Source organism: Castor canadensis, chromosome 14, assembly GCF_047511655.1.
Source record: "Castor canadensis chromosome 14, mCasCan1.hap1v2, whole genome shotgun sequence".
NCBI lineage: Eukaryota > Metazoa > Chordata > Mammalia > Rodentia > Castoridae > Castor > Castor canadensis.
The window spans coordinates 90108466-90135714 of NC_133399.1; positions in this window are offsets into that span (position 1 = coordinate 90108466).

A 27249-nucleotide genomic window follows, 5' to 3' on the forward strand; every position below is an offset into this window, starting at 1 on the left:
TCAAGATATTTAGGAAAGAGGATACCCACTGCTGTATGAGAGCAGGGGAGAGACACATTTCTATGACAGCTTGCCCTACTCTTTCAGTCACATTATAAACATCTTGCTATGATTTTCAAGTTTCAAGCACTAAGTTCTATTTGAATCATTTTATGTAAAATAAGGGAAATTGGGATATTTAAACATCATGAGCACTGAAACCAACTAATGAGTAAAGTTTTGATAGTAGTAAATTAGATTATTTTGCTGTCTCTGACTATTCTCTCTGAATATCTCTTTCTCTCTCAGTGCATATTTAATTTTTTATTATTCATTTATTCACATGTGTGTACATTGTTTGGGTCATTTGTCCCCCCTGCCCCTGTCTCTCACCTTCTCCCCTCCTCACTTCCAGGCAGAACCTCTTCTGCCCTTATCTCTAATTTTGTTGAAGAAAAAACATAAGCATAATAAAGAAGACAACGCATTTTTGCTAGTTGAGTTCAGGATAGCTATACAGAAAGATTCCTAGCATTGCTTTCATGTACACATGTGTTACAACCCAAGTTGATTCATCTCTATCTGATCTTTACACTGGTTCCTGATCTCCTCCTCATATTGACCTCTGCCATTTTAAGGTTTCTGTATTAGTTCCTCTGGAGTGGGGACATCAAACACTTTCATGTTTTGGGTTTTCTACCTACCCCCATATCTCCAGTATGTGCTCTCCCCTTGTCATGTGATCCAAGTCCAACCACATTGCTGCATTTGCCCTGGATCTATAGTCCACATATGAGGGAGAACATACGATTTTTGGTCTTCTGAGCCTGGCTAACCTCGCTCAGAATATTTTCTCTCTTGAAAATATACACTTAAATGCACATATATTTAACCTATCAGGAAATATCAAGAGCTCAGAAGAGAGTGATAAATTATGTAGCAAGATCTGGAGATCCAGAATGCATGCTTTGAGCTATCATGTCAATATGTAGGTGAGTAAATTAAATATGGTTAGACATGAAAAGGTTTTTTTCCATTTAAGGTCAACAATGTACATTTTTAACCCTTTAGGAGTTTTAATTTTTCCCATTTTACTTGGCAGGTCTTAAGCTGTTGATTTCTAGTCATTCGCTGTAATTTTACAAGTTATTTCTTAAACTAGAGGGAAGAGATGCTCTGTTGATCAGAAACAAGGTTTTAGTTTTTCCTCAAGTATGTCTATTTTAATTATTTTTCTTCCTTACATTTACATATTAGACACTATTGCATTGGGAGATCATTTATTCCTAAAACAAAGAAGAAAAAAAAAGAGAAAAGAAAAATACATTATACACTCCCATTTCTTTGCTTTACTATTTCCTGTCTAGTATACCTTACCCTCTATCTATTTTCAGAAAATCACTTTCCACTAGTATTTGGAGAAATATGCCCACACACTCCTCCCTCCCACGCTAATCTCATGTACAGCCCTCCTCCGCCCCCTGCCCTGGGCCATAGTTAATTGTTTCATCTTTTGCACTTCCTCAAGCTGAGCCAATTGGAACCATTCCCAGTTCTGACTCATTCCAAACTTCTGAGTTTAGATGCTACTGTGATTCCAACTCAGCAATTTTCCCATTTTTCAGTAACAAAATATAAATTTGCATACACTTGGCTGCCATATTCAAATTTTGTGGATTGGAAATAAATATATCTGCATTAAATTAGAATGTGGCCAATCTTAGAGGAAAGGATAGTAGGAAAATGGAGGGAATCCTAGAGTCATCAACTTCTTGATTCCAGTTCTTTGGATCTTAACTTTCTACCTAAGATTCTGCAAGAGGTTTTTATATGTTATTAGTTTCTTTGCTCTTTTTAAACCTAAGATTATTGGGCTTACTTATATGCAGTTGTAAAAAAGAGGTATATGTCAAAGGTTTAGGCAATATAGAACTAGACTATAATATAATGAACTATAAGCAGATACTTAACTGTAAGTAGCAATTAATTATACTAGAAATAAAGTTCATCAGGAATGTACAAATTTCTTCCCCATTCTTCAAAAACAAAATATGTCAAATTCAATTTAATTCACTTGAAAGAGGAAACTAAAAAGCCTTTAGAATTATTATTATTAATGGTTTCTGTAGTATCTTTGTATGATATTTCTCTGTTGATGTAGTCATGGCTTACTTTATCATATTTAAAGAACTGAGAAAAATGTACGTATTCCACAAAAAGTATTAAAATAGCTAGTCCTAAAATTCTAGTCCCTGAATATAGGCTTCAGATGTTCCAAATTATAAAATTGATTCACCAAACCTGAGATGAAATGTCAAAGGTGCATGACCAATTATGTATGACATTTCATTTGTAGTTAAGGCTATAAATTGTTCACGATAAAGTCTTGAGAGAGAGGCTTAAATGTCAAATACTAGAGTTCTGGGTTCTATATTAATTGCTACTTTTATGATGCATACTTTTACACATTTGTTATCTTTCTGCCATTTAACATTGTCTAACTACATTTCACTTTTAAATCAAATTTGGATAAAGAACAGAGAAAAGAATAGTTCATGCAGTGGTAATTGACCAAAAAAGAATTAAGATGAATACATTCTTATTAACCCTGACCATAATTTAATTCATTCAACATCATGAGATGTTGAGAAATAATCAGTGAGGTTTCAAATTACATGAGAAGAATTATAATAGACTTTTGTTCATATGCACATTTGAACTGAAGTTTGACTTTTGTCACTGTGCCTAAAGTTTTAAATATTTTTCATTGGAATTAGAAATCTGATATTTCAGTAGATAGATAAAATTTAGTAGAATTAATTGCTAGTCAATGGATCAATATCCTGAACAATTAATTTCTAATCAAAATTGGCATTCTTAGATAACTTTTGATAACAAGTCACTTATCAAGATTTATACTGATAAGAATTTTCTAATTTAAATAATGGAGAGCTAATAATGTTTAATGATAGAAAAGCTCAAAATTTATATTTTTACATTGTGAAAATTTACTGTAAATATTTAGTGCAAAATCAATCAGAATTCCCTTTTAAAGATTATTAAAATAATTTATAAATTTATATGAAAAAAGACAATAATATTTCAAAACAACTTTCAAATAGAATTCTATGATCAATGGCTTTATATCCAAGATATATAAAAAACAAAGACACTATTCTGCTATTCAAATTCAATTTTTCAGAGAAATAAACAAAATTATGAGATATCAAAGTTATCTCAAAATATATGGAAGAATATGGAGGACACAATATATACTAATGTGGTATTTTAATTCAGTGATTAAGATTGCTTTTTAATTAGTAATGTTTGCATAATAGTCTTTCCTCTCAGAAAATATAAAGCTTGCTTTATACCTATGTAGAATAATTTCCAAAGAAATTATATTCTAAATGTAAAAATATATGAAATATCTTCATAATTAAATAATCAATTTTAAGTGAGACAGAGAACCCAGAAGCCATAAAGGAAAAGAATTACAGAAGAGACTGCATAAGATTAGGAATATTACCACAGCAATATCTTTTACAAGCAAGTAAGATAGATGATAGAGTTCAGAGGAGTATTGACTTCAAATGAGAGAAGCAAGAAAGTTCATTGCTCCCACCACATATACAAATCTTTCAAATTAATAGAGACAGGCAGAAAAAAATTTAAAGAAAATAACAGAAAACTTTTACTACTCTTGTACACAATCTTTGAGCTTCATTTTTGAAGAGTGAACATCTAAAATGACTAATATTTTAAAATGCAAATATAAAATGTTTCTGAGTATGTATATACACACATTACATATATATTACATAAATATATAAATGTAAATTTATTTTTACATTTTGTATATATAATGTAAATATATATATAATCTTCTCTTGTTGTTTTTGGAGGCAGTGGAATATGTACTCATGGCATCACACTTGTTAGGCAGGTGCTCTTAATGCTTGAGCCATCCCCCCAAGACCTTTTTTTGTGATGGGTTTTTTCAATAAAACTACTTGCCTGTGGCTGGCACACAGTGATCCTCCTAATCTCTGCCTGTGAGTACAAGCCTTTGATGACAGGCTTGAGTCACTGGTGCCTGGCTTCATGATTTTCTTAGAGGTCACAGATACATTGTCTTCTGTTTCTTCTTCATTTCTACTGCCTCAATTTCTGTTTTATCCTAAGCTTCTCACAATTCTATTCTGTATTGCCAATTCATTCATTTTAGCAGCAGCACTGAATGGTACTTACCAACCTTTCAACCTATTCCTGTGTAATTTCACATTCTTACAAAAAATGAATTATACTTTTTCTTTCATTAAATTATATAATCAACAGCTGAGATGATTTCAGTTGGGAAATCCTATTATATAAATTTCTATTTTAACACTTCATGCAGTACTGAATTATCATTATTTTAAACTTAGTATCAAATTCTTAAAGCTAAATCATCTATCTGCTAAAGTTTTGAAATTATGGAAATCTATTTTTTTTCCCATAAATGATACACTGATCTATGTGGTCTTAGCAGAAGCTCTTATTTGGCAGTAGGGCTAGGGTCAGTCAAACCTTATAGGAAGTTTTCTTTATTCCAATTTCCTTAATTTCTTTTTCCTGGTCTACTCAGCTGCCTAAGTTATTGGGGAGAATCCCAGGGGATTGTTTAAGCTTAATATCTGGGATTGTGCACACATACACACACAAGCACACACACACACACAATTTTCCTCAGTATGAAATCATGCCTTGTTCCTAATTTGTCATGAAATTATATTTATGGATGTGTTATTTAATGCACTTGCAAATCTTTAAAGAAGTTGTATTCATATGTACATCTTTTGCTGATAGAATCTTTGGGAGATTCTTGTATTAGATATAGAAATTTAGAAACTTTATTAAACTTCTCTAAATTAAGACTCTTTATAACTTATAAATCTCTTGAGAATTAGAAATCACATATTGAAAAACATTCTTCATGGCACCTTACTGTAGAAAATAGGAAGATGTGTGATGATTCTGATAATGTCCTCAATTTTATTTAGAAATGGCATAATCAGTTACACCTTGAGAAATAATTTTGAAGTGTCATCAATTATGAACATCATCAGGTATACATTCATAATTTGACCCAATGCTCTTATCATTTTAATTGTAGATTTAACTTATTCTTGTCATCACAGCCTTCTTATATTCACATTAAAAAGTGTTATGTAACTTTAGGACATTAATAAAATGTTAGAGGGGATTCCACTGTTATTGCTATAAAAGAGAAAACCGTGGGGTTGGGTAAGACCCATGTTATTTTAGGAGCACTTTGATATGTTTCTTGATCAAGAGGATAGATAGTTTTGGATGGTAAAACTGTCTCTTTCACTTTTCAAGCACATATTTTCCTTTTGCTATAAAATTGTTTTTAAACAGTGGTATGGAGTCATGTATAAATTTTTTTCTATTTCCATATTTCATGACGTGCTCCTAAAAAGCTAAATGACATAATTTCAAATAGATTTGCTTTGTTTTTATTACTTCACTTCTTTATATAGAAAATTTAAGTGTTTATTAATTCTCTTTAGTGAGAAGGAAGAAGGAGGGATAGGTTTTAGATAAGTATCATTGAATACTAACCCCAACTCAAAAAATTAGAGTCAGGGTACATATGAAGTGTTTGAATAAGGTTAATAGTTTTGAAAGAGGTGGAGGATTTTAGGGAAAATTAAAGTTAACCAAGGACTAAAAAAACTTCAAAATTATGGAAGTAACAGTTTCATGAGAGAAAGTATTTCTGGATGTGACAGTGCCATATATCTTAGAAGGTAAATGGGAGAAAGCAATCAAGAACAGGTCCAGAAAAGAAACCAAAGGGCTAAAACACTCATTTTTAACTTTTTCAGATTTGACTACATGTTAATACAACAGATGATTTAAGATAGAAAACACAGACAAATTTATTCATCATTCTGGCATCTGAAATTAATTCCCTAAAGAAAGCATTTCTGATCATAATGTATTATGAAAAAATAACTCATTAAGATTCGATCAGGTATTCATATTTTTGTGTGGTTACATTGTTTTGAAGCTAAATTCCTAAAGGGCCTTAGGAAAAGGCAAAACCTCTGTCTATATCATCTCTATGCATCAGTCTGGAACAATTCAATTTTATACAAATTTCTAAGATTCTTTGAGCCTGATCTGCCACAGATCAATTTTTCTCACTCACTTTCCTTTATATAAAGAAGTAAAATTAGGCAGCTATAACTTTCTGGTCCAGAAGGAGACAAATGGACCTTTTTATTTTAAACTGCTTCCCAGCACATCCTTTTTAATGTAGATAGATCAAACTAACAAGGAATGAAATTTTAAATCCTTTCATGTACATCAACTGCCATGGTGGTCACTGGGGTCTTCTCCACCATTAGTTTGAATGCATTAATCTGCTTTAGTTCTTGCCTGTGCTGTTGAAATCCCACTCTGACTTCACTGGACACTCTGGTATTCTTACACTTGATTAGTAGGGCAGTGTGCATGCAGAGATGTGACCGCACTAATCAATTCACAGTTAAAAATTAATCCTACCTTCTTATAATTTTGATAAATTAGCAGTAACAATTCCTAAACCTTATAGTTTTAATATATGGAATGCATTAAAAAGAAATCTTTAAAAGAGATTATTATATTTCTCTATATCTAAATTTCAAGGTCAGAAAGAAATTTATAAAGGGGAGAATTTAAATTAAAAGCAGATAAAAAGTAAAATATATGAATTCATGAAGGTTCATAGGAAAGTATTTCTTCATATATTTTTCTAAATATAAAAACAGCTTTCAAAATTAATTCAGAGTAAATTCAAACTAATTTTTACTTCCTTAAATTCATTGGCTCGCTATTATAAGCACCAAATAAATGTGTGAATTTGAACAAAATTAATTTGGGTTACAACTTTTGTATTTGAAAGATTATTGGTTGCTTATATTGAAAATCATGAATTACCAAAGTTTTAGACATATTTTCAATCATATTTGTCCATCATTTAATAAACCCTCAGAGTACTTGGGCAATGGGAACTAAGAAAATAGATGGCAGAGTTGAGCAAGTAAATTTGAGTTATCACTGATCAGTTGTTAATAACAATGTGGACACAAAAAGCTTTGGAAAGGTATTATTCAATTTATTTATACATATTAGCAAGTTTACTTCAGGATTGTAAACTTATGCCATGCCATGTTCATTTTCCAATTAACCCTTATGGAATTAGTGAGTTTCTCAGGTATAACAAGTAGTTTTATGTTGAAGAGCAATTACTTGGTGCAAAAAAAAAAGCCATAAAAATAGACTGCCCCTAATCATCAGTATGAAGCAGTAACTATAGAACATGGGAAATCACTTAACTTCAACATTACAGATGATTATTATGGTCCCACTAAAGTTTTCTAGAAAGGTTAAGGTTTCTGGTGTGGGAAGAGGAAATGAGTTCTCTAGTGATCTTGTTGCCTATTTATTAATATTTTTAACTATTGATTTTAGTAAAACAGAAAATCACAAATAAATGTAGAATTTAATTAATTTCCAAAAGAAAATCAACCTTTTAATGAGTCACATGTACTTCCTGCCACTCAGGTAAAGAAATAAAACTGACTAGGTCTCCAAAGGCTCTTCTAACATGTGGCTATTCTCATTACAGTGACCTCTTCGTGTGCAAGTCATCACCTTCCCCATGTTAAAGGCATCACTGTTTTGCATTTCTTTCTACTTTTACAAAGCAAGGGTGCACGTCCACCAGACACAGCAGTCCAATATTTCCTTTTTTATAAAATAAAGCTGTAAAGCTATAAAATGAGAAATTTATTTCTTAATTAATGGTTTTCTAATATTCCCTATTTTTATAATTATTTGTACAATTTTGTAGCCTACACTATGTCAAATACTACTGGTATAATCTTTAGAAAAGCTATTCAAAAATATGAAAATATCTCATGTATTAAAACACTTACTAATCTAAATGATTACATTTTCAAAAGCAACAAGGCATTTTTAAGAAATTGCTTACCACCGATTGCCAGGGGCACACACTTGTAATCCTAGCTACTCAGGAGGCCAAGATCAGGAGAATCGTGATTTGAAGTCAGCCCAGGGAAACAGTTTGCAAGACCCTATCTTAAAAAAACCCATCACAAAAAAGGGCAGGTAGAGTGACTCAAGGTCTAGGACCTGTGTTCAAACCCCAGTACCACAAAAAAAAAAAAGAAAAGAAAAAAAGAAGTTGCTTATCTCAGAAAGTAATAAGTCAATGACTTCTGGAGCCAAAACCTGTTATTTTCATAGGTGTTTTCAGGATTCTATCAACTCAACGGAATACTTACATTACACCTCACATAAAATATTAATTATTAGTGTGCTGGTTATAAAAGTCATTCTATGCCTTTAGAAGAGTATAACCACATAGAAAATGTGTTTTTAATGATCTAAGGAAAAATATTATACTAAAACACACATAATTTGTTCTTTTATTTTAAACCTGTATTGTGGTCTTCCAATACAGAATATTAGACTACTGAAAACAAATTTTATTCACCTAAATTTGTTATTTTTAGTATATTGTTATAATACCAACTTTAACTTTGATAATGAAAATATCACGGATAAAGTTTAAAATTGGTATTATTTTCTCTGTTCTACTTGGACACAAAAATTTATATCTATCTATCTATCTATCTATCCATATTTCATCAGCTTCATGGATGGTTTACCAGCATAAAATTAATTTTATATATTTTATGTTAAATATATCACTTAAATTTTTAGCAAACATTTTTTAGTTTTAGGGTTAAGAAACAAATTTCTACAGTGAAATTAGTTTAATTTAAATCACACATCAGCTGTGTAGAAGCTTTATAATGTTTGGAAAATTTTACTGCAACTACATAAACTTGTGCTGTTATGGGGCTCTAGTAATTATTTAGACATTGGCAAATCAGATTTAGATTATTGCATATATTTTAAGTGCTGTGACTTTTCAAAAGAAAAAACCCTGTCATATGGCACAATATTTCTTAAAGTTTAAATATGTCTGCAAACAAACACCTGTGCCAATAAGTTGGCATAACTTTCAAAGTTACATGCAGAAAATGTTTTGCTTTAGAATTGTTTTTTCAAATAAGTAGTAAAATGTCAGTAACTTAATGCAGAAAGGGAGGTCAATTTCTAATTTGCTAATTTTGTGAAAGGATAAAAGTTGAAGAATGTACATAGAAACAGAGAAATGTTGAACACAACCCTTATACACTGCTGCTGGGAATGTAATATAGTACAACCACTGTGGAAAACAATATAGAGGATCCTAAAAAACTAAAAACATATCTGCCATATGATCCAGCAATATGACTCCTAGGGATACACTCAAAAGAATGTGACTCAGATTACTACATAGGCATCTGCACACCTAAGTCTATTGCAACACTATTCACAATAGCCAAGCTTTGGAAACAGCCAAGATGTCCCACTACTGACGAATGGATTAAGAAAATATGGTATTTATACACAATGGAATTTTTTTAGCCACAAGAACAATGAAATTTTGTCATGTCATCTGGACAACATCATCTTAAGCAAAGTTAGCCAGGCTCAGAAGGCCAAAAATCACATGTTCTCCATCATATGCAGATTATAGACCTAAAACAAATGCAGTAATATTGGACATGGTTCACACACTAAAGGGAGAATGCACATGGGAGGGATAGGAAAAGGAAAGAAAACCAAAAACTTGAATTTGGTTGATGTGCTCATTGTATAGGAAAGAATGTAGTAACCTTAAACTGGCAGAGGCCACTCTGAGAAGGGGACTAGGAAGTAGTGAGGAGGTCTGGTACAAATAAACCAATTTGGATTGTTACACACATATACATAGAAACAATATAAGGAATCTCCCTGTAGAGCTATCCTTACCTCAAATTAGGAAAACTAACATGTTTTTCTTATTATCTTTTATGCTTTTTCTTCAGCAAAATCAGAGAACAAGAGGGTGAAACAGGTTCTGACCAGACAGCAAATAATGTATAAACATGTAAATAAATGTACAAATGATAAAATAAAATGAAAAAAAAAACCAAGAGGAAAGACCCACATGTGTCTTGGATCAATATTCCAAATTTTTCCTTTCTTATTTTTCCCTCAAAAAAGATAAATAGGAAATATTAAGTGCTTATATTTTTAGAAGTTCCCTATTTGCTTTGATAAATTTCCTTATATTGGTTCTAAATAAAACTCAACACATCTCTCATTAATTGAAGATGCTGTGTCTGTGTCCCAGAGTTTCTTTTCACTCTATCTCTAGAAAAAAACCTGGATGACTTGTCTAATAGCCACGTTTTCCTTTTATTTAGTAAATACTTGAAATGATATTATGCTATAGCCATTTCACAAACATATCCTAAGCTTTCCTTCTAAGAATTTTAAATTTAATATTTTATCCTCATACCTTTATGAATTCTTCTGTTGGCTCACACTAAACCTGTAAGAATGATGGTGACATGAAGACAACGATCATGGTCGTTCAGATCTTAAGTGAACCTTAACCCTGACATTTTCACTGTGGCCCTAATGAGGAGCTGTGTCATGAGCTCACTTCTTTAGAGGACATGCTCCTTGCTCTTTTTCCCTGAACCCTAGGGGACCCTTCACAGGAATTCCTCCAGCTGTAGTGGAGATTACCAAGGAAGCTTGCTATAGTAGCTATAGAAGCTTTGCAAGGGGAGCTGAATATGCTTGCTAGGTTGTGGGATAGCTTCACAACTGGCTTGTGAAAAGCTATGAAATCCCAGGCATGACAACTTCTATAATCAAATTTATGGCCAAGAGTTTTCTGCAAAACTAATTGAAGAGCAGGAGTTCATCAGACATCACATTGTTGTTGGGTTCTGTCTTTTTCCTTCTATTTCTTTACCAATTTCTCATGAGTGCAATTAATTAATAAATAAATTTTCGTATTCCTTTTCTTAATGTCTATTCCTAAGAGAAGTTTGGTGCCCAAATGATAAATTATCTACTTCTTGTAAATTATTAATTTTTCCTTCACATCAGTTACCACTACTTGATACACACACAAATATGCACACACACACACACACAAATAGAATATTTTTTTCTTGATTCATGAGCAGTGTTTCCTTTTAGCTAAGAATCTGGGTTTTATGTGCCATACTAGAACCCTCTCTGGCAATGTCCCTCTCCATGGAGAGAAACTCAGGAAGTTAATGAGGTTTGCCCATCCAAAGACAGACCACTTACACCTCATTTACCAGGTGCATAGAATCTTGATTTTTCCTACACAGATGGACACTCACCCAACTCCAGACAACTCATGGGCTTCTTTATCAGCTAGCTTTCAATTACACACTTTTCCAATTGTTTTCCAGACCCTTTCTCAGCTAAAGAAGAGACAAAGTTGTATCCATTTTAGAACAGATAGTATATGGGAAGAAATTGAACATTTTCACCAGACTCCTGTTTAGAAGATAAAGCAGAAAGTTGGAAGGGAGGGGGTGGAAGAGAATGGAGGATTCCACTTTAACTCTTGCACATGATTTGCAAATATAATGAGAAACCCAGAAGGGAAAAAGCCAAACAAAACTGTCAACCTTAAGTAAAAAAGTATGAATTCTACAAGTATATAAAAATTATCAAATCTCCTTTACCTTAATATTCAGAGGAGTACCAAACATAAAGTTTCATTGTCAGTATTTATTGTCATTGGTCACTAATTGAAGTCTATGTTATTTTCTCCAGTAATCTCATTTGTAACATTCTTACTTTGGAGTGAGCAAATGTGTGTGTGCACATGTATTTTCCAAGGTCTAATAGGCTGTTACTTGAAGATGTTAGGTCTAAATTCATAACTAATAAATCTCTTAGCAAAACTCAGTCTCCTCCATTCACTGTAAATAGCCATCACATTCCAAGTAGTAAACAAGTTCAGCTGATTCTGGTTTCTAATTTTTCTCTTACCCAAGAGATATACCTTTTTCAGTAGCATCAGAAGCTTGCATATATCAAATTATGATTGTTTATTACCATCGGGACATACTTAAATCTTATTAGATTATAATAAAGCCGCACTTCAGGAACGCTCTGAGGGAGTGTTATCACTCTTTATGACACTATTCCTCAGTAATTATCTTCTGTTAAATTTTCTGACACTGATTTTATTGTGTCTCAATTTGCCAACTTGTGATGGACAAACAAACCAAAAACCAAAGCTACAAACAAAGAAACCTATTAATATGTTGTCAACTACAGTGTTCGTTTTACGTAGGACAAAGTGAAGATTCAAATGACATCTCCTTCAGTATAATATTTCTCATCTTTCTGCTGTGATATCATAACAGAATGGTTCTGATTATTAAAGTGAGTACTAAAAGGCAAATTGGAAGAAGAAAGGAGAATACAGAGGCAAAAAATAAAATTTTATTGCAGTCATATTTTAAGAGTGTGTATAAACTTTTAAACTATAATTAATAGATGGAACAGTGTGATAATGCCCTTTAAAATATTGACCATGAACTGTCTTCATGACGTCCCATTTGAATGAAGAATAAGTGCATCATTATAAACTTCACTACAGCTCATGAAGGGTTATATTCAGTTCAAATTTTGTGAATAACAGTCTATAATTTTCTTTAGAAGATCAATTTATTAATAGACCATATTTTTTCTAATGCTTCTGGAAGCTTTCTAGAGACAATTATATAATATATAAAGTGTCACAACTACTTTTATTGTAATATACACTTGAATAAGGAAGGCAAAAGTATACACTTTTCCTTCCAGAAAATGGATTTGAGATGTTTCTTAATAAAAGGAAATACATCTTCTTAAAAACATAACGATTTTCTTTTATATAGCTTTAATGAAATTAATTCTCAGACATTTTTGTGGCAAATAAAGTTAAAAGAAGCTATAGCAATATTTTGGAATATTCCATGTAAGAGCATAAAGAACTTGAAATAGTGTGAGGCTTGATATTATTCAAACAATAAAGATTAAATCATTCACAATTATAAAGAAGCTTTTTATCACAGTAATTAAAACTCACAAAATATTACTGCTGTGTAATTATGATAATGGCAATAAAAGACATTTTTCTTCAACAAGGTCACTCTTTGAAATTTAGCTACAATAATCTAGTCATTATTTAAGGAAATTAGTTTCCAAAATTTTTATCAACCATATAATTGTTCTTACTTATGTCTTTCTTTGTAGTTTTTGAAGAAAAATACACTCACCTAGAGGAAACAAAGGCATGTTTTCACTTTTTAAATTGCTAATATCTCCTCTTAGAATGTGCATATATTTGCCTGTGTATTTACCTTTCAATATGGATTTGTCTGAATTTTTTTCCATGCAAAAGAATTAATCAAGGATAACATAAGAAGCTGTGCTTCCCCTAGTTTTCTACCTAGTTGCTTCCCCTATTCTACCTAATTTTATCAAATTTTCCAAAATTATATCATGATTAAGTCTTTGAAGTAACTCAACTCATCCATATACCAAAGAACTCACAGGATTGTCTTTGAAGCAAATGTCCTTGTTTTTTCCTTTTCACCCTCCTAGTCCTCTCTGCCTTAGATGTCAAACCTACAGCTGCCCTGCTTCAGGATTCATTTCCTGATTCAGTCCTACAATATCTAACCTCTCTCACTTTGTATTCTGCTATATTTAGTTGCAGAATGGTTAACCTCTTTCCACTCATTTTCACTGTAGCTATCAATTACATCATCCAGTGAACTCGCCAGACAGCATTCTACCCAAGTATCATGTCTACAAGGATCATCCAGTCCTTCTAGGGAAATTTACAAGCTCAGTTACTCTCTCTCTTTGTTCAACTCAAAGGAACTCACTTCTACTTTAGTGGTTTTCAACAAGTTACTTTAGCATATATACTATAACATCAGATTTTAAGGGGGAATCTTAGTATCAATGTGTACACATGTATGTAAGTAGTTTCAACTGTTGAAACTATTCCAGGAATCAGGTGAGAGGGGATAAAGGAAAGCAGTGGAGGGGGTGAGCTCAAGCATGATATATTTGATACATTGCAAGAACCTTTGCAAATGTCACAATGTACCTCATTCAGTGCAATAATAAAGGAGAAAAATAAAAATAAAAAAGCTCAATGTCTGAATGACAGATTAATGACAATAGTTCTCAGTAATACATACTCATAATACACTTGGAAATATTGCATTGTTTTAAATAAGTTACCATATCAGTGGCAAGTCAGTTATATTAGCAAATTTTTTAAATAAGACAGATAAGAAACACTCTGGTACAGTCAAATAAAGTTTATGGAAGCAATTTTCCAGAAAAGCTTAGCATTAGATGGCCAAAATAATTTTCTTTAATGCTACTTATTGATATTATCATCATTAATTATTCAAACTTATCTTCAAGTAAGTTTAATTTTTCAGCCTATCTTAACTTTTATATACATAATTCACAAATCTGGTCCCAGTAAAACATGGTTTACATATTATTTTCATGTGAGCTAAGAAGAGAGAGCAATCTTCTGAATAGTCTTCAGTTCTAACTTTATATTGTAGTCAGTAGTTACAAAAAGAAGACATCCAGTCTCCAGCAATAAGATTTTATATTTTTTTAAAAATAATATTATAGTTGTTCTAATGACCATGAAAATCCTGTAAGTTTTCACATAGATATATTTAATCAGAGTGTAAGCTACTTCACACATGTAACTTAGAAGATAATTTTATATTTTCCTTATTGTGTCATTATTGACTTGTTTGTAGATAGTGAGTTTGCCTTTTGTTAGATCATATTTCATCATTTAATTATTTTAGTTGTTCTATCAGATGGTTTCATATAGTTAAGTATATTCATGAATATGTTTCCTTGTCAGTTATATATTGTTATAAGATTGTCAATGATATATGGTAGATATTTGGTTGATTTGAAATACATTGAAACTGTATAATTTTATACAATTTCATGCTTTTATTAACTAAACTATGCAATCATAATAAAATCAATTTTGATGTTAGCATTGTTTTTTTGCTAAAATCAATTGGTTTGTCTTGATAATCCTAGAACTATTCTTTAATCTCAATAATTGTAAGAAAAATAGTATTATTTAACCACAGAGAGGAGATACAGTAAAGTGATTGATTCAGTTTTCAGGCCAGCAAGCCTAGGCAAATACTAATTACATAGTTTGATATATCCAAATCTTAATCCTTCTTATATCTCAGTTACTTATTTGGACAAGAGATATACTGATGCATAATAAGGCTTGGAACCTATTAAGGGGGCATATCTTTTCTTTAGAATAATGTCTGGTTGCAATTATTATCTTTCTTTTTATTTCATTTTAAATAAATCTTTAAGAAGAAAATATACTGTTAAGAATCACATAAGTACTCCAAAAGTTCATTTTATACAACCTTTTCACACTGTGAAAGTTTTAATTCAATGTCTATTTTCAAATAGTTTTAATTCAATAAATCTATTTTCATCAGCCATCTGGCTATGTTTATATTATACCCCATGACAAAGGTATTACCTGTTTTAGTTTTCATTTGAATTTTAGTTGCATAAATGACTTAAGAGAAAGAAAGGAGATTTGTTCTTTTGGAGAAATATAGCAGAATCAGTGTATTTAGCTTTGTTTTAATTTTTCTGTTGTTTATTTAGTTGTCTTATTTTTGCATTAACACATATGCTTGACCTATACCCATTTGCTGAGATTCTGTCCAGGTAAGTTCTACCAAAATCACATTGGTATAAAGTGCAATTAAATGTGATTCTATTTTCATTTTTTTAACCTTGTCATACAGAAATTTTTTGAAAGCCTTAATCTTGAATAGCCCATATCTGATCTTTGTTTGACTTAGTATCTGCCATCACTTTTAACTACTATAACTGATTTTCTTAAATTTTTGAAGTGCTACTAAATATTAACTCAAAATGGACTAAAGACCTTAGACCTAAAATCTTGAAGCTAGTACAGGAAAGAGCAGGGAGTACACTGGAAGCAATAGGTATAGGCAAGGACTTCCTCATAAGAACTCAAACAACCAGTAACTGAAAGAAAGAATTGACAAATGGTACTACATGAAATTAAAAAGCTTCTGCACAACAAAAGAAATGGTTTCTACCATTGAAGAGGCCATTCACAGAATGGAAGAAAATCTTTGCCAGCTGTATTTCTGACAAGTCATTGATAACCACAATACACAGGGAGCTCAATAATCTAAACTCCCCCCAAATCAATGACCTAATGAAGAAATGGGCAAATGAACTGAACAGAACATTTTCAAAGGACAAGTAGAGAGGGCTAAAAAGCACATGAAAAATGCTCATAATCCTTGGCCATAAACTAAATGCAAATCAAAACCACATTAAGATTCTACCATACTCCTGTTAGAATAGTTACCATCAAGAACACCACTAACAGCAAATGTTGGCAAGGATGTTGGGAAAAAGCAACCCATCATATACTGCTGGTGGGAATGTAACCTCGTACAACCACTAGGGAAAACAAGTGTGGAGGTATCTTAAAACACCAAAAATAGAGTCATAGGATCCAGCAATACCACTCCCATGGATATACCTGAAGGACTGTGAGTTAGGTTAAAACAAAGGGACCTGCGTTCCATGTTTATTGCAGAATTATTCACAATAGCTAGGCTGTGGAAACAGCCAAGATACTGCACTGCTGAGGAATGGATTAAGAAAATTTGGTGTTTATACACAATGGAATTTTAATGAGCCATAAAGAAGAATGAGATTTTGTCATTTGCAGGTAAATTGTTGGAACTGAACATCATCTTAAGTGAAGTTATCCAGACTCAGAAGGCCAAAAGCTTCATCTTCTCTCTCATACGTGGAATATAGACCTAATACAAATGCAGAAATGTTATGAAACACTAGCACACTAAGGGGAGGTCACAAAATGGAGGGGCAGGGTATAGAAGGAAACTAAGAACTTGAATATGGGTGATATACTCTCTATATAAGAATGAATGTAGAAATCTTAAACTGGCTGAAACTACCACAAGAAAAGGACTAAGGTAGAATGAAGAAAATTAGAGGAGATAAACCAATTGGGGTTATAATACATGTATATGTGGAAATATCACAAGGAAACTCCTTGTAGCTACCCTTTACCTTAAACAGGCTAAAATGTCATGTTTTTTATTTTATCTTTTCTTTTCTTTTTTTTTCCTACAAAATTGGAGAACAGGAAGGCAAATCAAGCCCCATTCAGGAGGAGGGGGTGGCACCACTGAAATGAGGAGGTGTTGGAGAAAGGGTATAGGAAGGTGAATACAGTGTAAAAAATGTGTACACATATCTAGAAATGCAAAAATGATACCTGTTGAAACTACTTCAGGAACTGGGAAAGAGGGAATAAAGGAGAATGGTAGAGGAGGTAGATTCATGTATGATATATATGATACATGTAGGAACCTGTGTAAATGCACATTGTACCCACACCCAGCATGACAGTAAAAGAAAAAAATAAATAAAATCGTGATTACTATGCAAACATTCACTTCCAGACAAAAATGAAGTTCATTCTATCTTCTTCTCCTGATAATACCAGCAAAAATTGGGGGGTAATATACATAAATTGTCCATAGGGGGACTGTGAAAAATGAAGATAGTAAGTTAGCTAAGGACTTTGGGACTTTTTTTCCTCTCTTACATGCTCTCTGGCCTAAGGAATAAAAAGACCACATAGGTAAATGCTAATGAATACATACAAATAAAGTTTCTCTAACGCCTGCTCTCTCTTGTCAAAGAACTCAGAAATTTTCAGTCTAATAGGGCAGAAAACTCATTCTTCACCACTGAACCAGGCAAAGTCTGAAAAGAGGAAGCAAGAAAAAGATGTATATTCAGACCACTCCATTTTCATATTGTAATAGCAGCTCTATCCAGGTCAATAAAGAAAGATGAAATGAACATGTAGATTAAATAGGAATAAACAACACTGTCACTACTTGTAGATGATGTGATTACCTATATAGAAAACCCAACAAAATTTATATGAGACAGAAAGGACCTCCTGGAGCTAATAAGCTTGCTTAAGGAGATTCAAGGTCAATTCACATACACACACACAAAGAAAATCAAAATTCCCTGTGGTAACAATAAATGCCTTTAAATCAAAATTAAGTACACAATACCATTTATGATAGCTTCAACCATTTGAGTAATTAGGCATAAATCTATAATGCATGTACAGGATACTGAAAACTAAAGATGGTAAAATTACCATTCTAAAAGACTTAAATAAAAAAATAAGAGGCCCATTGATCAGAAAATCAAAGTGTAAAAGATATTAATGTTCCTCTATCTCTAAAAAACCATTACAGAAAACAGAAGGAATGGCTCAAGATGTAGGGCCTGAGTTTAAACCCCAGTACTGCAAAAGAGAAAAAAAATAGAAAGTTCTATTCAGAAACAAACTCACACTAATATGGCAAATCAATTTTAACAGAATCACAAAGTCACAGAATTGATTCAGTGAAGGAGGCACAGTCTTCTCGCCAAATTATGTTGAAACAATTGGACATTAGAAGACAAAAGGAAACTAAAAATAAAATTAATCAAAAATTTAAAAATATAAAAAAGTTAAGGTATAAAACTTTAAAGAAGTATGAGAAAAGCTTTGTGAGTCATCATTTTTAGAATAAGTATTAATTATATACAATGAGGAGAATATCTCTCCTCCTCCACATTTTTTTCTGCATTACTGGCATTTGAACCCAGGGCCTTCTGTTTGTTAGGTAGGTACTCTTCCATTTGAGCCACATCCCCAGGTCTTTTTTGCTTTTAGTTTTTTGTCAAATAGGGTCCCCTGTTTTTGCCTGGGTTCTGCCTCAGTGCACAATTCTCATACTTCTGGGATTATAAATTTGCCATGATGCCCAGATTATTAATTGAGATAGGATATACTTTTTGCCCAGACTGACCTGGAACTGTGATCCTCCCTATCTTAACATCCAGTATAGCTGTGATCACAGATGTAAGCCATCTTGCCTGCCCCTCTTCCATAATTTTCTTAAAGAGACATTTCTTCTCTGAAGTTTTCCTAACGTTGGTATTTGTTATAACAAATTCAATGTTGTTAAAGAGTATAGGTTCCACATACAAATAGCATTTGGGTTTTGTTTCTAAGAAGATCCCATATTTTTTTTTATCTCAGCAGTTTTAACCCATCTGCTCTCTGTGATCTTGGGTGAGACTATTGTTTTGCATGTATGTGTGTTTGTATACGTACATGTACATATGTGTGTGCTTACACAAGTGTGCATGGTCTGTGGTGATGCTGGATGGAGAGAATGTAAACCAGACCAAGACTGAGGATGAATAACCAAAAGGAGAAATTTGTGCAATTTCCTTTCACTTTTACAAACATTCATTTCTGAGAAAAACCTTTCAGTACTGTCTTTATTATTTCAAAATTTGTATTTTTCTTAAGTAATAATTTTTGTAATGGGAAAGAACCAGTATTTTTCAAACTTGGAAATGTCCATAGTGTAACAGTTTACAAAGACTAGACGACAACATCATTTGAGAAATTGTCTATTAGAGTGAGGCATTTGGCATTCTGAGCAGCTCAATAGTCATGGAAACAAACACAAATAGAAAAGTGTCCCTTACATTCTTAGTCACGGGAATTCAAATTGAAAAACATCTGTTGTGCTGAAAAAGATTGATGTCTGTCTATGCGAGGACTGGTATGTTAAATAGTACTGTGGTTAGTATATTCTTATTGCTTTTGAATTGTTAACAGAGGGGGAAAATGAAACAAACACACAGAGATTGAGAGAAGGAAAAGAAGAAGGGAGGGAGAGCAAGAAAGAGAGAGAGAGACTTTTATTGCTGCTCTAAGCTTTTAGCTGAATGTGGTTGCATAAGCACAATAGTAGAGAGAGAAGGATTCTGAGTGATTCTTAGAAAGTTATTATACAGAATGACCCCATGTCAGGTCAGTGCAAATAAGGAAAAGCTTGGCTAGTCTTAACCTAGAAACCTATAAAATACATCAAATGGTTGCCTCTCAAGTGAGCGATAAAAATGCATCTTCACTGCCGCTAGCAATATTGTCCCTGACCTCAAAGCATTATTGAAGAGAGACCCATTGAATGTTTTAATTTCCACATAAACTGCTGATCATGATGGTTCAGACATGCCAGATGGCAGCAGGAGTGATAAACGATGTTGATGCCTCAGGAGAAATGAGCTACTAAAATTATATTATATTCAGCTGCAATTTTAAAACATGCAATATAATTAAAAGTGTTATTCCATGCCAAACTGTTACACCTCTTTATTTAACAGAGTGCTAGATGAGGACACTAATGCTTGCATTTGTTTTGTAAGATGTTCTTTTCTATGCCTTCGATATCACACCAGTGCATTCAACCCATAGGGGAATCTCACCTGTGAATTTCAAGCATGCCAGTAACAGTCTGGAGTTAGGGAAAGAGGAGGGAAGATAACCAAATTGGAATGCATTCTAAGGGTCATTAAAATGTAATAGAAATGCCAATTATAATAAAACCATTTAATATTCCAGAAGCATGAGAAATACTGAGAGAGTTGACCCTGAATTAGGTTGTGAGACCATAATGTTCACATTATTTCAGGATGTAGTTGCTCTGATAAAAAATTATCTGTAACAAGTAGATTCTCATTTCAGATGAATGAAATAAGATATTTTGTTTACTTACTTTTGTTAAGATGGCAGCATCTATTTGAAAGCATGCAATGGCTGAGATTTCCATTCAACGTATGAGTGTAGAATGGATTTAACTTCTTTCCCAGTTTCCCTCTCAGACCACTTTCCTAACCTCATCACAAATGCTAAGTAGTTGCTGAGTGCTGGTTGCTAACACATATAATCCCAGCTACCTGGGAGTCTGAAATTGACAGGATCAAAGTTCAAGACAAGCCCAGGAAAACAGATCATGAGACCCCACCTTCAAAATTACCAGAGCAAAATGAACTGCAGGTCTGACTCAAGCAGTAGAGCACCTGCTTTGCAAGCAAGAAGCCCTGACTTCAAACTTTGATCCCACCAAAACTGTGGAGAGCAGAATAGAAGTACAACTGTACTCAATGTTCTGTAGGCTGAGTTTGGCACAGCCCCAGCCACGGAATAAGGCTAGAGTAAGATGCAGAGCAGCTGCTTTTCCTAAGATGTTTATGTCAAACAATCTGTAGGCTGAGATTTGGCACAGCCCCAGCCGTAGAAGAGAAATAGAAGGCGAGATGCAGCTCAGATCCTTTTTCTAAGCTGTTTAACGCAGGTTTCTCCTGTTACAATGTCACGCCCCTCCCGGAGAATCTTTGCTCCACCTCCTTGCTCCCCCCTGGATATAAAAGACTCACTGAAAGAGGATGGGAGGCTTTTGGATGTAGGAGGCTTTTGGATTTTTATATGTGAGAGGTTTTCTGATAAGGGTTTTTTGGCTGAAGGGAAATTGATGGAGGGAGGATTGCTGAAGGGAAAAGAATTGCTGAAGGGGAGTTGCTAAAGCTAAAGAGAGAACTTGGGACAGAGTGAGTCTGAGGGCAAAGACTTTAAGAGAGATTATGCTAAAGAAAACCTAAGAGAAAACATGGGGCAAAGTGAGTCTAAGAAAAAAGACTTTAAAGAATAGAAAAAAATACTTTTAGAAGCAAGGTTTTAAAGAATTGTAAAGGAGTAAGGTTTTAAAGAATAAAGAGAGAAGAGAAGCAGAGTAAAGAGAAGAGAAGTAAAAAGCAATGAGACTGTTGTGCATCTCCACCTGAGGTCCAACACACCTGGCCCCAACTTTCTGTCTGTCTGTCTGTCTATCCTGTGTCCTTTCTACATCTCTCGCATTTCTCGTCATCCCCAGTTAGGTCCAGTTAGGTTCAGTATTAACCAGGAACAAGACAAAGCTCTCTCCACAAAACAAAAAGAAAGTAGTCTTTCCATCTCTGTACCTAGTGATCACTGCCCCTTGAAGACAGCCCTGTGGTTGCTCTGTAAAACAATGAAAATAGTTTAATGTCTAATGTAAATTGACCAGATTCAAAACATTAAACTGTATAATATAATATCATGTCTCAAATGTTGACTTTAAACAATAAGAAGGATTACAGACTTAAAATATATTTTTTGTATTTTGCCATTAAAAAAATAAAATTTTTAAGCTATTTAGAAAAATTACTTCCATGCATATAGCATCTCTATAGACCAGATTCTACAGCTTAGATATTTGGGTGGGCATAATAATAATTTTCAATTAATCTGTACTAAATATCAAAGTTCACAATCAGACAGACTTGTGGTTTGATTCTCCTTGTGTAATTAACAAGATACCCTGAGTATGGAAGTTCTGAAAATAAGCCCAACACTAAGCACACAGAGCTAATGAATGATCTTGAGGATGGCAAAGGCTTCAATTTATTCAGTCTCAGTCTTGAAGTTGTTCTGATTTTGTTCATCAGGCTGTGACTGAATCTTAATGCACATCCCAAGATGAATAAATCCTGCTTCAGATGGAGAGTCCTCCTGGCTGGTGAAGTTCACCTTTACTGCACCACAACCTACCTGATATGAATCTTGTGAATGAACAATGCAGTGGAATTAAAATGCAGTCTACAGTTATCTCAGATTTGAGTGTTTGAGTCCAAAGAAATGTCAGTCAATCCTTAAAACTGTTGAAAAAACAGCTACAGAAATCCCCTCAACTGGAGACCAGTTTACATGGTAATTTGATAAACTTTAGCAAGAGTACTGAGTAGCAGAGTGCTTCAGGTTTTAATGCATGAAGAGCTGCACTCCTAATTGTGTCTATGCTGTGTATTTAAATAAGAAGACACTTTTAAAAATGCATTGAGGAAAATATGGAATTAACTTTGATAAAAAAAAATATCGTTTCTGGAAGTTTAAAACTCATTTTGTTTGTACAAATCTCCTCCTTTATAGCTTAAAATATTTCTGAACCTCATAAGTCTTATGAATATATCCCACAATTTCATTACCCTTTCATCTGTGAATGGACACTTAGGTAGAGTCCATAACTCAGCCCTTAAATCATGCAGAATTCAACATACTGATTTCAGATCATTTAGGTACATACCAGGGTAGGGTTGCTGAATTATAAGGTAACTCTATTTTTAGGCTTTTAAAGGAAATTCCATACAGTTTTCTGTATGAGTGTACTAATTTATATCCCCAGCAATAGTGTACAAGGGAAAAGCTGTCTATTGACAATTGAAACAGAAAAGTTTCAATTCCTAGCTAGACATTTAAAGAACTAGCAGATAAAACACATATTTTTTGTCCAATTTTCTCAGTTGCCTTCTAGTTTGAATGAAAAGTCCTACTGGATGTTTTAGAAATTTTAAGAGACTTCAATATGAGCAGTATAATGACTTATATGAAGAGACAAGATTCCAAAATATTATACCAAACTATAATTTTATACAATTTTCCCATTTCAGGAAAACATTAGCTATACCAATGAAAAAAGAATATTTCTATGCTTAGAACTTCAGTGAACAATAATAATAATTATTACTAGTCTATGTAATAGATTTATTGCTGTGAAGGATAACCATGGTCAGCAACTAAACAGAATACAGAATTCTCTATGGAAGACACATATCCAATTTGAGAAAAGATTATTCATTTTTACTAACAGAATCAGAATTTTGGAACTATATAATTGTACAAAGATATCAAATTGCTGAAAAAATACATATTATTAATGCAAATATGCTGTTTTGTTAATGCATTGACTTTGAAGTTTTTCACTTGCATCTTTGGGGTACTGAAATTATTTCTTTGTGGTTCTTTAAAAGCAGAATGAGAGCCAGGCACCTATGGCTCATGCCTGTAATCCTAGCTACTCAGGAGGCAGAGATCAGGAGAATCACAGTGTGAAGCCAGCCTGGGCAAATAGTTCTGAGAGACCCTATCTGGAAAAACCCTTCACAAAAATAGGGCTCGTGGAGTGGCTCAAGGTGAAAGCCCTGAATTCAAACTCCTGAACCACAAAAAATAAACAAATAAAAGCAGAATGAGGAAATGTTACATTTGAGTTTCTTTTAGTGACAGTAAAGCGAATTGCTTGTCATTTGCTTTATAAAAGTTTTTCACATTCTAGTATTTTAAACAAGAAAATATTTCAGGAGATGAATCATATGGAAAAGTTTTCCTTCAAATCATATGAATGGAAATGTCATGAATAGATGGGTCATACCAGCTTCCCGACCTACAGTATCGTGTGATATTATTCTTTTAATGTAGTAAATCTTATTTTTGAACATTAAACTAACCTTTGATTCCTAGTATAATCCCCATGATCCTAACATATTATAATTTTATCTCTTTACAACAATTTTATAACTGATAAATTCAGAAAAGTTATAGGATATTCAGGATACAAATTAGTAGCATTCCCATATACCAGCAATGAATTATCTGAAAAAGAAAAGAAAATGCCATTCATGATGCCATCTAAAAAAAAAACTAAACAGTAAATTTAACCAAGGATGTAAAATATCTGTATGCTGAAAAGTGTTAAATATTGAGGAAAGAAACTGAATACACAAATAAGTGGGAAAATATTTTTGTTCATAGATTGGAAAGGTCCTAATCATATAATATTCATACAATCCAAATTGAACTATACAGAAATTCAATGCAATCTCTTTCAAAATTCCAATGACTTTTTATACAAAACAAAAGATTCCAAACAGACAAACCAATCTTGAGTAAAATGAACAAAGAAGGAGGATTGTTGAAAATATATCACAATGCTATCATAATGAAAACAGCATGGTGCTAGCATGAAAACACACATTGATTATTAGAATAGGCTGGAGTGAATAGAATAAACCTGTGCATTTATGAATAATTGGTTTTCAGCAAGATGTCAAGAACATGAAATGGGGAAAGGATGGTCTTTAAAAAATTGTGTTGGGTGATACAAAGTTGGATATCTACAAGCAGATGAATAAAATTCAACCCTCATCAACTAAAAATAATTTAAAGACTTAAAAACAATACTTTAAAATATAATTCTGACAGAAGAAAACACACAGAAAAATTCTCTTTTTGAGGTCCTGGAGATTTAACATGGGACCTTGTACATACTAGTTAAGCACTTTCCCACTTGAGCTGCACCTCCCTTTCCTTAGTTTTTACTGTGTTATTGGGAGAAGGGTCTTGCAATGTGACAGAGGCTGGCCACAAATGGTGATCACCCTGCCTCCCCTTGTGCAGCTGGGATTGCAGGCATGTGCCACCTTGTCTAGCAAGGGGAAAGCTTCTTGACATTTAACTGAACATTGATTTCCTGCAGTGACCTCAGCAAAGAAAGCAAAAGAGTGAAGAAAAAAGCCCTTGGATTGAGAGAACACACTTGCAAACCATAGTCTTGGAGGGGACCAATATCTAAAATATATAAGGAACACAATTCAATAGCAAGAAAAAGTTACACAATTTTAAAAATTGGCAAATGATAGAAATATACTCCTACAACAAAAGACATACAACTAGCCAATAAGTGTATAAAAAAATCAACATCACTAATCTTCAGAAAAATGAAAATTAAAACCACAATGAGATAACACTTAACTCCTGTTAGCATGACTATTATCAAAAATGAAAAATCAAACATTTTGGGAAGAATGTTGAGAAATGGGAACCCTGGAAACTATCAATAGGAATATAATTTAGTACAGCTATTAATGCAAAACTGTGTGAAGACACCTCGATAAATTAAAAATAGAACTACCCTATGATTCAGCAATCCTACTTCTGGGTATGTAGTCATAGGAATTGATTTCAGTAAGTTGAATACTCTTTTGTTCATTGAAGCATTATTCACACTAACCACTATATGAAAATAACCTAATTGTACATCTCTCAATGGATGAGTGGATAAAGAAAAAATATACATACAATGGAACACTATTCAATCTTTTAAAAGTATACCCTGTCATTTGAACAACATAGATGAAAATGGAGAATATTATGCTAAGTACAATAAACCAGTCACAGAAGTCAAATACTAAACGATCTCATGTACATGTCAGATTTTAAAAAGTCGAACTCATAGAAGCAGAGAGTACAACCATGGCTAGCAGAGGCTGAGTTGGAAGCAAGTGGGCAGAGAAAGGAGAGATGTTTCAGTACCAAGTTCAGCTAGAGAAGGAGAAATAAGGCTTAGTGTTCTGTTCACAACATGATGACTATACTTAATAAAAATATACTATGTCACTCAAAATTATAGTAGAGTAGATTTTAAATGTTCCCACCACAAGGAAATCATATGCAACATAGTAGATATACTTAACTTGAGTTAATTATCCTACATTTTATAATATATCAAGTATTACATCATATACAGCATAAATATAATATGATATAAATTATTTGTCAATGAGTAATAAAATAAGTTAAAAATTATGCAATGTTATGTAATTGTTTCAAGGTCTCACAACACACTACACAGACACATTTATTTATCACCTCTTTAGATAAATCATATGCTTGGTAGTGTTTTATCATTTTCATATTTTCTACAGTAAGCATACATTAGTTTACTTATTCAGAAAATTTTAACGTGTTGCTTTTCCTCTGCCTAGATAGTGTATCACTAAAGAACTTGCTAATATCTTGCTACATCTCCATTCTTGGCACCTAGGTGAGCCTTAGCTGTTTTTCTTGCTGTTGTTGTTGTTGCTGTTTTCTTTAATACCCCATTGTTTGTCTGCCTTAGTTGTGAGAATATGCTAACCAATTTTAATCACTGAAGCAATAGTATTCCTTTGCTATGAAATAACTTGATCAATAATTTGGCTGCTTCCTTTTATAATACCAAGCATCCCTTAATTTGTAATATTTGGGCATTGTCTTGAGAAAAAAAAGATTGAAAATTCCACTGCATTGTGTTTAATCTATTTAAATTCCCTTGAGAGAGCTTTCTCAGAAAAATGGAACTAATTCATCTTTATGAATTCACAGATAAGAAATAGACTTCATAATGTATTAATTGGTGAAAGTTCAATAATTAATATACTGTTTGATAAAATACATAAAACAAGGCACCATGGAAAACAGAATAGGTTAAAAAATAAACTATCCTGCCATTTGTGGTCATTTCTCATTATAGTTATCCAGTTTCTTATAAAGATGACTACTTTCAAAATTACAGTATTGTTGCTATGGTGATACACACTTTATAAATCATGTACAAAGGC